This window comes from Gekko japonicus, unplaced genomic scaffold (assembly GCF_001447785.1).
Source record: "Gekko japonicus isolate JY-2015 unplaced genomic scaffold, Gekko_japonicus_V1.1 scaffold949, whole genome shotgun sequence".
NCBI lineage: Eukaryota > Metazoa > Chordata > Lepidosauria > Squamata > Gekkonidae > Gekko > Gekko japonicus.
In genome coordinates, this window is record NW_015176477.1 from 497,680 (window position 1) to 510,762 (window position 13,083).

Genomic DNA, 13,083 nt, shown 5'->3' on the forward strand with positions numbered 1-13,083 from the left:
TTAAGTGTGTGGACTCTAATCTGGGAGAACGGGGTTTGATTCTCCACTCCTCCACTTGCACCTGCTGGATGACCTTGGGCAAGCCATAGTTCTGGCACAGCTGTTCTTGAAAAAGAGCAGTTTATGTCAGAGCTCTCTCAGCCCCACCTACCTCACAGGGTGTCCGTTGTGGGGAGGGGAAGGGGAAGGAGTTTGTAAGCCGCTCTGAGTGAAGGACGGGATATAAATCCAATCTCCTCTTCTTCTCCTTCTTCTCCTTCTTCTCCTTCTCCATCTGCATTAATGTAATTTGGTGGGAGAACTTCTGTTCAAAATTGAAGTTTTTCACATCCATCGCCCCAAAATAGCATAGAATGTATAGGTGGCGCACAACATTAAAAATGGCATTAAAATGCCACAAAACAAAGCCACAAGAATGGAAAGAAACTGCCACAGAAGACAGGCGGGATGAAAAGGTTCTTCCCAACGAGGAATGACAATTAGAAGAGTTTTTTTAAATGTACTCATGTACATACCTACCAAAATAGATACTCCACAGCTCGCAGATGTTATTTAGAAAAGTGCCAGAAGAAAGGAGCTCTATTTGGAGAGAGAGGAAATTATGATGTAAATGAAGGTGAAATTTTCTCATTCTCTTCATGTAGAAATTGTAGGAATTACTGCGCACTTCAAAGCAATAATTATTGCTCTCTTCTTATCCTCCTGCAGCATTTCGTGCCTTTGTTCCGAAATTCTATGGTGATGCTCGCAAAGGTTTTCTGGAGTGAATGCATGACCTCTTCGGTATCAACGCAGAGAAGAACCCCTCTTCCTTAGAATACTGGGAGCGGTCCTGTTGTGCCCAAGGCGTGTCTTTCCAAAGAAACTGAGAACAAGATCTGCAGCCCATGAACTGAAAAATAAAATGCTAAAGCATACGCTTCTCTTTGACTCAGCATATTAAATAATATGGCCTAGTTTTCAGTGACATGGTAAATGCATGTAGGCCTCGATGAAAGCTAGACTGGAGTCATGGCCTCAGGTCTGAGCTAAATGTTACGCATACCAGCCTGCAGGGCTCTTTTTTGTAGAAAAAGCCCAGCAGGAACTCATTAGCATATTGGGCCACACCCCTGGCAGCCCAGCTCATTAGCATATTAAGCCGCACCCCCATGTTACCAGAAGTGTGGTTATCCAGCCACACCCACCTTTTGCTTGCTATTCTGCCTTTTTTGTTGTCAAAACCCAGGGCTTTTTTGTAGCAGGAACTCCTTGCATGTTAGGCCACACACCCCTAATGTAGCCAATCCTAATGAGTTCCTGCTGTTGGGTGTGGCCTATTATGCTAATGAGTTCCTGCTGGGCGTGGCCAACTTGGGAGCCAGCCGGAACTCTGTTCCTGTGCGTTCCTGCCCAAAAATAGCCCTGCCAGCCTGCATCCAATGAGAGACCTCCAAAGTCTTAAGAACACTTGTTTTCTTAAAAGGGGACATTGATAACTGTCAATTTACTTCTCTACTGCTAAGAACCCTGAAATTGTATTCCTAGCGTCAGTGGACCCTCAGGAACAGCAAAGGGGGCAAGTTTGGAGGAAGGATTCCCAACTGTCTGGGACCAGTGGGGAATGCCCCACTGTCAGAACCGACCCTTGAGAAATTTGATGAGTAAGACAAAAAAATTGCCTCCATAGTGGCACTGTAGAAATCCCCCCTTGTCTCTGTGGTCTTTACCACAGAGACTGAGGAAATTAAGAACGTAAGAGAAGCCAATGTTGGTTCAGGCCAAGGTCCATACAGTCTGACACTCTGTGTCACACAGTGGCCAAAACCCAGGTGCCATCAGGAGTCCACCAGTAGGGCCAGAACTCCAGAATACTTCCCACCAGGGGACGTTTCGTAGAAAAAGAGCTAGGGGAACTAATTAGCATAACTCATTAGCATATGCCACACCCCCTGACATCACCGGAAGTGTGTCATAAGGCCACATCCCCTGACATCACCGGAAATGTGTCATAAGGCCACACACCCCACCCCCAACGGTCCCGGCCGCCACCGGCCTTGCAGCTCCACTGCCGAGCCCCATGAGGGGCCCAGCGGTGGACCTGCAAGGCCGGCGGGAGTGCAAGGAAGCCCCGCGAAGGCCCTCCCTGGCCCCAGGCAGGCAGGGGTGGGGAGAGGCAGGGAGGAAGCAACTTACCCTCCCTCTTCTCCTGCCTCCTCCTGGCTGAATGAGGTCCTGAAGCGGGGTGGCCGGAAGCAGGGGGTGGGGCTTTGTCATGTGCCCCGCCCCCCGTACCTCACCCGGGGGAACTGCAATCCCCCCCGAAATGACCTCTGCTTCCCACTGTTGCCCCCCAAGCATCAAGAATACAGAGCATCACTGCCTCGGACATAGGGTTCCTTCCATCTATTCCTTGTGCCTAATAGCCACTGATGGACCTCCGCTCCATATGTTTATCCAATCCCCTTTAGCTGTCTGTGCTTGTAGCTGCCAGCACTTCCTGTGGCAGGGAATTCCACATGTCGATTACTCTTTGGGTGACGAAGAAATTCCTAGAGCATCACTAGGAAGTGACATCATATCCTCCCCAAACTCCACTCTCTACTAGGACTGCCACCAAAATCTCCTGGCATCTGCCTACGCAATGTTGGGAAACCATGCTGAGTGTCTTCCTTCTTAAGCAAACTTAAGTACCCTTAAATCTTCAGATTGTGTGATTGAATACCAGACACATTTTTAAAAACCTGTTAATTAAGGAAAGTCACATATGTATATGAACCTGCAGAACCACTGAAGCATACAATTCTAGATAGTCTCTACTTCCAGACAGAAATTTGGTATTTGTACAAATGTTTTGACTTCTGTAGAGACAGCACCGTTGGGCAGATGATATCAGTCAAAGCCACATCCCATCTGAACATCATGGGAATGTTCAAAAATGCCAAGAGCATGCCAATTGCCGTGGGATCAGAGACACAACTGAATTTCACTTCTCTTGGGTGAATGAAACTCGCAGACCTTTGCTTTTGTGCCTCTTCCTCATCCCCCGTGCCAAATCTTCCCCATTACATTTACACAGTATTTAATATAATTTACATTTCTGCCTTTTGCAAATTGAACCCAGGAGTCTACATCTTGCACCGTGTTCTGCTTCTTCGGGCCAGATTTCCCCTGTAAAATATATACAATATTTAATGCTATTTTGGTGCCAGTTGCATCGAAATGGCATGTAACATCTACATGCCATAAAACGATGGGAAATGGCATTAAAATGCTGTCAAAGAAACAAACGACCAAAAAAAACCAAAAAACGCCAGCAAAGAAAATGAGGGTCTGAACGACAACCTGCAAAAATAAGACCGGGTATCCTTGTGCATCCCTCCACAGAACTTAGAAAGCAGATGGCAGAGGGGGAAAGCACGAATTAGCATGCCAACTGCACATAATATACACTAGGAATGCACATAAACACCTCGCAAAAATAGACAACTGTCCACGGTAAGTGGAGCACATAAGACAGATCTCAGTTGGAGATATTCTGTAGGTCAACAGCCACATTTCGCGCACATCCAGCCCAGCGGGATGTGGTGGTGCCACATCCAGTTCTCCCGTCCGTCCGTCCTGTGCACCCTCCATGTTGTTATAAGAGGTCTGAAATTGATGTAAGCAATGAGGGATATACACTGAAGTATGTTTTGGAGGGTAGCCGTGCTTGTCTGCAGTAGAACAGCTACATTGGAGTCCAGTAGCTCCTTGAAGAACAAGATTCTCGCAGAATAGGCTTACATAGAAACATAGATCTGGAAGGGACCCCCAACGGTCATCTAGTCCAACCTTCTGCACTAGGGTTCCCAGCCCCCAGGTGGGAGCAGGGAATTTCCCAATTTCGCAGGCTCCAGCTGGTCAGCAGGGGGGAAGCCCCGCCCCCAACACCCAACACCCAGCACAACATCCCCAGCGATGAAATCATGCGGAAATGAGCGTCACTGCATGGCATCCGTGGTGTGATAACATCACTTCCGCATGAAATCAGTCCATAATCAGGTTCGGGTTAACTCTTCACTATCCATTTTACTACATCCATGTGATCTATTTTATGTATTTTATTTATACTGTAAGCTTCCTTGAGTTCCGTAAGGGAGAAAGGCAGCTTATCCTAGCCTCGGAAGACCCCAGCACTTGGCGGACCAGGCAAACCGGACTTTGCTCACCACAAAGTTGTCTCAAGCAGTCAGCAGCTGCTTCACTGAATTCAAAGAAATCACCCTCTGCGAGTTTCTGTTTCCTGTTATGTCTGTGTGTTCAATTGCACAACTCTTGTAGTATTGTTTAAAGATATTTATTAACTTGCTCCATCTTGCTAGCCCTGTTCCTAATTTATCGCCCAAGAAATAGGGATGCTAGGTGGGGGCAGGAAAAGGATCCCCCAAATTTTGGGGCTCCCCCCAGACGCTGGCCAACCCCAACAGCCTTCCACAGCCCCAGCGGGTGCTGTGCACGCCTGCCTCACAATTCACGGCTTGCAGGGCAGGCGCGCACAACGCACACTATTTCCAAGTGGGGGGGCGCCCACTTTCCCCCCAACCATTTAAAGGGAATGATGTCGTCACATTGGGGATGGCCCCGCCCCTTCCCAGAATGCTCCCCAAATCCCCTCGCTGGGGAGAAGATGGGACCTGGCAACCCTACCTAGAACTCACATAAGAAGAAGTTATACGTGCATTTCTTCCACTGTTGGATGTAGCTGCTCTGAGACTCCAAGTGAAGGGCGGAGTATAAATCCAAACTCCTCCTCCTTCTCCTCCTCCCCCTCCTCTTCCAGTTTGGTGTAGTGGTTAAGTGTGTGGACTCTAATCTGGGAGAACCGGGTTTGATTCCCCACTCCTCCACATGCAGCTGCTGGGTGACCTTGGGCAAGCCTTAGCTCTGTCAGAGCTGTTCTTGAAAGAGCAGTTCTTGAAAGAGCTCTTTTAGCCCCACCTGCCTCACAGGGTGTCTGTTGTAGGAAGGGGAAGGGAAAGGAGTATGTAAGCCGCTCTGAGACTTCGAGTGAAGGGCAGGGTAGCAATCCAGTCTCCTCCTCCTCCTCCTCCTCCTCCTCCTCCTCCTCCTTCTTCTTCTTCTCCTCCTCCTTCTCCTTCTCCTTCTCCTTCTCCTTCTTCTAAGTCAAAGTCAAAAGGAGAGAGAAAAGCCTAATCTAAAGAGTACTTGCCCTATCACAAATGGCCAGCTTGTCTGGTATCAGTGCATTGTATATACAGGAGAGACCTGCAAAGAGCCCAGTGTCCCCTCTAAGCTGAGTGAGTGTGAGCTAGCTCACAGTTTTTTAGCCTCCGGATCACCCATTTTTGTCTCCGCTCAGGAAGGAGGGCTTCAGAGCAAACTAATTGATGGCCAAATCGCTCGCTCACAACGATAATGCCAGGAGCTCACAAAGTAGGATTTTTGCTCACAAGACTCCAAAGCTTAGAGGAAGTGCTGGCAGAGACATGCGTCTCCATGGAAGGCCATGTGAATAGAGTGAGAGGACAAAGAGGGAGAGAGGAGAGCTCAAAGGGCAGCTCCCAGGTTAAGACAAAGAGAAGCATCCTGTTCAAGGAGAGTACATCTATACACACTTAGAGTGATGTAGAGCCCCCCATGTCCATACATTAGGGTTACCAACCCCCAGGTGGTGGCTGGAGATCTCCCGCTATTACAACTGATCTCCAGGCAACATAGACCAGTTCACCTGGAGAAAATGGCCACTTTGGAAGGTGGACTCGGTGGCCTTGTACCATGCTGAGGTCTCTCCCCGCCCCAAACCCCGCCCACCCCAGGTCCGACCCCCAAAATCTCCCGGTATTTCTCAACCTAGAGCTGGCAACCCTACCAGGCATGCTGAATCGCTCATTCCAATTGCTCACTTCTTCGCCAGTTTGGTGTAGTGGTTAGGAGAGCGGGCTCTAATCTGGGAGAACCGGGTTTGATTCCCCACGCTACCACATGCAGCTGCTGGTGTGACCTCGGTTCAGTCACAAGTTCTCTCGGAGCTGTTCTCTCAAGGACAGTTCTTGGGAGAGCTCTCTCAGCCCCACCTACCTTCACAGGGTGTCTGTTGTGGGGAGGGGAAGGGAAAGGAGACTGAAAGCCACTCTGAAACAGTAACAAGCCCAGGAAAAGACCCCTGCCAGAAACCTGACAGGCTGGCTTTCCACATGCAAGTCGGTCCTCAAGTACACGAGTACGGTTCTCCAAACTGTGACAGAAATTGAAACCAAAAGGGGAATGCTGAACCTTTAAAAAAAAAACACACACAGAGAGAGATTAAGCCGTGAGCCATAACGTTTCACTCCAGGTTCATTCCCCGCCCCCTGCAGCCCCAGTTTGGGGACTAGACCTGCCAAGTGCGTTAATATATTGCCTGGCTAAACTGCGCAACAAGGAATGTGAGACTCAAAGTGCATAAAAAGCTGTGTCTGACTTATTCGAAACACCTGTCTATGCACTTAAACGAATAAAGGCCAAGAGAGTGGGGAGCAGGAGGAACATAAAAAGAACAGCTTCCCATTACATCACCACCTGATGTTTTACTTTCTAGGTAAGAGGATATTACAATTCACTTAATAAAACATCTGTAGTATCAAATTAAAGTAGCAAAAGGCAGTCAGCTGTCGGGAATGTGCCTTCACTTTTAGGATCAGAAGAAATTATCTTGGTGGGGTTTTTTTTTCCTAGCCGCCTATCAGCCAGCACAAAAAGTCCCGGCAGACAAATATCTTCCTCTTTGCGATGTGCAGCTTTGACTTAAGCCAGGCAAGGAATTATGACTTTGACTCCCTGGTTTTCGGGGTGTGTTTTCTCCTCCCTGCCAGCAAAAGGACAATTAAGCTGACTCTGCCTTTTTGCCAGACACGGCTCAGCTCTGGTCTCACTCCCCTACGGCTGCCTACGGACTATCGGATCAGGTTTGACACACACCTCGTCCCAGGGGCCGTCTAATTCCAGGTCTGAACGAGTGGCTATCCACCAGACCAGACTCGGCCCACCAACCAATTGGGATGGCCCACCAGAGGCGTATCGGCCTCCTCTGGTTTTGCCGCTTCCCGAAGAAATGGAAAGACAGTCAAAGGGCCTGCCCAGCTAGGGTTGCCAAGTCTGGGTTGGAAAATACCTGGAGACTTTGGGGGTGGAGCCAGGAGAAGGCGTGGTTTGGGGAGGAGAGAGACCTCAATATAATACAATGCCACAGAGTCCACCCTTCAAAGCATCAATTTTCTCCAGGGGGGCTAATCTCTGTCGGCTGGGGATCAGTTGTAAAAGCGGGAGATCCCCAGGCCCCACCTGGAGGCTGGCAACCCTATGCCCAGCAGGTTCCCTTTGTCATCATTCACTCAGGCCAAGCGAAAACCCAGCACACTGGGTGGTAGCCCACCTGAGAAGGAGGAACTACCAGCCTAAAATGGGCTTTAAAAAAAAAAAGAGGTTCTTCTGTTGGGGAAGAAGAAGAGGAAGAGAAGAGATTGGATTTATACCCCACCCTTCACTACCCAAAGAAGTCTCAGAGTGGCTTACAGTTCCTTTCCCTTCCCCTCCCCACAACAGACACCCTGTGAGGTAGGTAGGGCTGAGAGAGCTCTTTTGAGAACTTCTCTTGAGAGAACAGGCTCTGGCAGAACTTGTGACTGACCCAAGGTCATCCGGTTTGCTGCATGTGGAAGAGTGGGGAATCAAACCTGGTTCTCCCAGATTAGAGTCTGTGCTCTTAACCCCTACACCAAACTGGTGGAACTCTGCTTAGCGGACTAGTAGGATACAGGCCCCTGTCTTAGAAAATTGCCAGCAGAGGAGGAAGGAAAAGGGCCTTTGGAACATACCACACTGACCTCCAGACTACAGAGGTCAATTCCTCTGGAGAAAATGGCTGCTTTGGAGGGTGGGCTGTATGGCATAGGGTTGCCAGCCTCCAGGTGGGGGCTGGAGATCGCCTGCTTTTACAACTGATCTCCAGCTGACAGAGATCAGCTCCCCTGGAGAAAATGGCTGCTTTGGAGGGTGGACTCTGTGGCACTGTACTGTGCAGGGGCCCCTCCCCTCCCCAAACCTGTTTGGAGTCCCGTTGCCAGAGCGACGCGTAGCGTCACATCCTGGCGACGGCGGTGCAACGTGTATCGCTGTCCCCCGCGGCAGGGATCCTGTGAAGACGCACGGATCCCCCGCCGCGGCTTGGCAGCCCTGCCCCGCCCTCTCCTAGATCCACCCCCAAAGTCTCCAGGTATTTTCCAACCCAGACCTGGCAGCTCTAGTATGGAATTATACCCTGCTCAAGTCCCTCCCCACCCCAAAACCCACCTCCCCGGGCTCCACCCCCAGAATTTAGCCCACCCCATTAACTGGTGGCTTTAATATCTTTTTGCATATTTTACAGATTCCATGGTCTGTGCTCCCTCTGGTGTATGGTGCTATTAGCCTGGTTTTTTCTTCTTTCTTATTTCTGATGGGTCACTGGTTTTTATGTCTGGACTGAGGGCGGGGGTGCTGCCTGGGTTCGTTTTGGTTGGAGGGATTGTTTTCATTTGGGTTTTCTGTTACAAGCTGCCTTGAGCCGCTTCTCTGGAGAAGTGGCATATAGACATCTTTAAAACAAATAATAAAGAAATAACCTCAAGGGTCTGTTTCACATAGAGATGCCAGCCTCCAGGTGGGACCTGGGGATCCCCCAGAATTACAGCTCATCTCCAGGCTATAGAGATCAGTTCCCCAGGAGAAAATGGATGCTTTGGAGGGTGGAGGGTGCATGTATGGGAGGGAAATTTGAGTCCAGTGGTATCTTTAAGACCAAAATTTGTTGATCGTAAAGGTGCCACTGGACTCAAACTTTGTTCTACTGCTTCAGACCAACAGGGCTACACACCTGGAACTACTAGCCAAGGTGGCTGAGGGGAACCTCCACATTCAGAGGCACTAAACCTCTGAATCCCCGAGCCAGGAGGCAACCTCAGGGGAGGACAATTCTATTGAGGACATTTGGCAAAACAATCGTAGGAAGGCAATTTCTGGGTCAGAAATTTATGCCAGAAAAACACCACTTGGCACGTGATTACACTGTTGGAGGCCTCATTTGTACTTTTATTCTGTGCCGAGTGGTCTCAGTTTGGAACAACTTTTTTCTGGTCCCTGTTGATTTTATATCTTGTATCTGCATGATTGTTTAGCCAATATGTTCCTCAGTATATTTGACCTCTGAAGAAGGCCTATGCAGGCCGAAACGCGTCAGGTCAAATCTATCATCTCTTGTGTGTTATAATTTGTTATTTGTACATGAAGTGTAATTGGGCCCTTATATATAATTTTAAAATCTTTGTTTAATAAATACATGTATCTTTTTTATATATTTCATATACTAAGCTTTTATTGTTGGCCCTCTTTTGCATTTGACTAACCTTTTTTAGGTTCTGGATTCCAGGTTTTAGGTTCAGTTCCCCCCCTCCTTTTTTTGTCCCAGTTGGCTGTTGTGCGAGACAGAATACTGGACTAGATGGACCATCGGTCTGATCCAGCAGGACTCTTCTAATGTTCTTAGCATTCCTTCGGTCAAGATTACTGGCTCAAAGGCTGGTTTTCATTTCTTTTTTAAGGTCAGGGGATTAATACCCACGTCTCCTGTGTACTGCCTTTCGTACCGTAGAGACCAATAGGATGTTCAGGGTATAGGCTTTTACAACTCAAAACTCCCTTTGTCAGATAGGAAAGCTTATACCTTGAAAATCTTATTAGCCCCTAAGGTGCCACTAGATTCAGATCTAACAGTAAACTGCCTCGTTTGACTCTCCGAAAGCAATGTTTTTGAGTATCAGAAAGAAATCGGCCTCCAGTTTTCGATTCAGAAGATGGCGGACCTCTGTTCTCAGACGCTATCGGGAAACATTGGCTGCCAGAATGCCTCGCTGCAGACTTCTGCAGCAACTGGCCCATATCAATAGCCGTCCAAGGAGGCCTGAGCAGGAATCGCCACACCGATCCAATTTAACAAAAAACAGCTCGGTGGCTTGACAGTCAGCGCACCGCTGAGTGTGAACGAGGCATATTCATTTGCTGACATGTTTTGGCAACTCGTTGCATCTGCCAACTGGGTGTAGAGGGGGGGAAATCCACACATGCCACGTGTGTGTCTGGTTATGAGATGGCCAGCTGGCAGACCAGGGGGCTGGATGCTCTGTCCTCCCCCTCCCCAAAGCAGTTTCTCTGGCCCACCGTGGCCCTACCCAAAATGTTTGCAAGTTATAAGAAACAGAGAACCTACACACTGATGTTCCACCTCCCTTTTGGGTTCTGTGTCAAAATGTCACGCTGTGCCTGAGCATATGGGCTCCATAACTGTGAAGCCTGAAACAGATACATGGTTTTGGCTTGATTATGACATCCAAAGTCCTCGTTCCTTGTAAGAACTGATGAGGAAGAGACAGCGAGGGCTGCCGGCTTCCAGGTGGCACCTGGAGATCTCTCGCTATCACGGTCGGTCTCCAGACGACCAAGATCAAGTTCCCCTGGAGAAAACGGCGGCTTTTGAGGATGGATTCTATGGCATTATATCCTGCCGAGGTCCCTCCCCTCCCCAAACCCTGCCCTTCCCAGCCTCCACTGCCAAAGTCTCCAGATTTCCCCAAACGAGAGCTGGCAACCCTAGACACTACAGAAGTTGGCCATCCTTCACCTAAAGCACAAGCAGATCGGAATTCAGTTTACAGGATGGGGGCTGCGGCTCCCTAACAGAGCACCTGCTTAGCGTGCAAGCATCCAATATCACTCAACTTCCCTTTCTTCATAAAATGGGAAGTTCTCATAATTAGCTATGTTTCTCTTTCTTCTTTCTGTTTGCAGGTAACGCTTGGACATGGCCAGAGGTTCTTAGAGCAAAGAAGGAAGGGTTTGTGGCTCAGTGGTAGAGCATCTACTTGGGATGGAGAAGGTCCCATGTTCAATCCCTGGCATCTCCAGCTAAGAACATCAGAACGTAAGCGAAGCCATACTGGATCAGGCCAATGGCCCATCCAGTGCAACACTCTTGTGTCACACAGTGGCCAAAACCCAAGTGCCATCAGTGTTGGCAGAGTTGGCACAGGAAGTAGAGCACTGACTGTTCAGAAAAAATTAAGTAGGTTTATTTAAAGAAGAACAAGCTGTTATAGAACATAGAAGAAGGAGAAGGAGGAGGAGAAAAAGAAGAGGAGGAGGAGGAGAAAAAGAAGAAGAAGAGGAGGAGGAGGAAGAGGAGATTGGATTTATACCCCACCCTTCACTCAGAGTCCCAGAGCAGCTTACAAACTCCTTTCCCTTCCCCTCCCCACAACAGACACCCTGTGTGGTAGGTGGGGCTGAGAGAGCTCTTTCCAAAACTGCCCTTTCAAGGACAGCTCTTGTCAGAACTATGGCTTGCCCAAGGTCATCCAGCAGTTGCATGTGGAGGAGTGAGGAATCAAACCCGGTTCTCCCAGATTAGAGTCCAAGCTATTATGTTTAACACCCCTGGTCTAGCCTAACTGCTGTGAGAAGAACAACGAGCAACAGGAAGCTCTGCAGGAAAGCCAGTTTGGTGTAGTGGTTAAGTGCGCGGACTCTGATCTGGGAGAACCAGGTTTGATTCCCCACTCCTCCACTTGCACCTGGCTGGATGACCTTGGGCAAGCCATAGTTCTGATAAGAGCTGTTCTTGAAAGGGCAGTTTCTGTCAGAGCTCTCTCAGCCCCACCTACCTCACAGGGTGTCTGTTGTGGGGAGGGGAAGGGAAAGGAGTTTGTAAACCGCTCTGAGGCACCTTTGAGTAGTGAAGGGCAGAGTATAAATCCAATCTCTTCTCTTCTTCTCTTCAGGAGCAGGAAGTCTCCAGAAGAGCCATTTAGGAGACAGCACTGACACAATTTGAAATAATGGGCAGTCCCTAAACTTGCTGTGATAACTACAAGTCCTTCAGCTGTCCCCCTGGCCAGCAGGGGAGAATCTCACCCCCAAATGACATTTTTTGGTAACTTCTGTTAGAACTGGAAGTACCACCCCCAACACAATGATCTCACCTGAGAGTGACATCATCACACCGGAAATGTCACATAGGGGGACACTCTGGTATTTGGGCAAACGCTATGGTTTTGAAAACAAGAAACCATAGTAAAAGGTAATGGTAAAGGTTTCCCTTGCTCGAAAGCCAGTCGAATCCAACTCTAAGGATGCGATGCTCATCTCCGTTTCCAAGCTAAAAAGCCAGCGCTGGCCAAAGACATTTCCGTGGTCATGTGGCCGGCATGACTAAACACCAAGGCGCATGGAACGCTGTTACCTTCCCACCGAAGTGGTACCTATTTATCTACTTGCAATTTCTTGCTTTTGAACTGCTAGGTTGGCAGGAGCTGGAACTAGAGACAGGAGCTCACTCCGTCATGCGGCCCTCGGGTCTCGAACTGCTGAACTACTGACCTTCCACAGCCTGCAGTTCAGCGTCTTAACTACTTGAGCCACTGCAGCCCTTACCCCTGGCCAGCAGGGGAGAATCCCGCCCCCAAATGACATTTTTGGGCAACTTCTGGTAAAACCGGAAGTACCGCCCCCAACACAATGATCTCACCTGAGTAGGCTTCCCAAGTCCCCCCGGGGGGTGGGGAAACCCCCGCCCTAGAGGCCCGTTCCCCAGTGCCGCCGGATCGGGCCCCGGGGGGAACTCCTCCCCGACGTGAACACCTGGAAGTGACGCGACCACGCCGGGCACGCTGGGGGCGGGGCCATGGCCATCCAAGGGAAAACTCTATGGCTTTCCCTTGTATGGCCGTGGCCCCGCCCCCAGCGTGCCTGGCGTCGTCACGTCACTTCCGCGCACCAGACGCCAGACGGGAGCCCCCCGCTCCCAGCGAAGATCGACTTGGCAACCCTACACCTGAGAGTGACATCATCATGCCAGAAATGTCACCATAGAGTTTTGCCCAAATACCAGAGCATGATGACACCTCCAGGTGACGTCATGTTGGGGATGTCACGCAGTGTCTCCCCCCCCCAAAAAAAAACACTCCACAAAGCCCTCCACCAGCAGAGGTACGGGGCCTGGCCACCCTAGGTTGCACTATAGACCTTGCCTATTCC

General features: G+C 49.5%; 1 non-coding gene across 1 annotated transcript; it reads left to right on the forward strand.

Moving 5' to 3' along the window:
- The first annotated feature begins 10,883 nt into the window (after positions 1 to 10,883).
- TRNAP-GGG lies at positions 10,884 to 10,955 on the forward strand. Its single transcript has one exon. It is a non-coding gene; the product is annotated as a tRNA-Pro (tRNA).
- Positions 10,956 to 13,083: the final 2,128 nt, after the last annotated feature.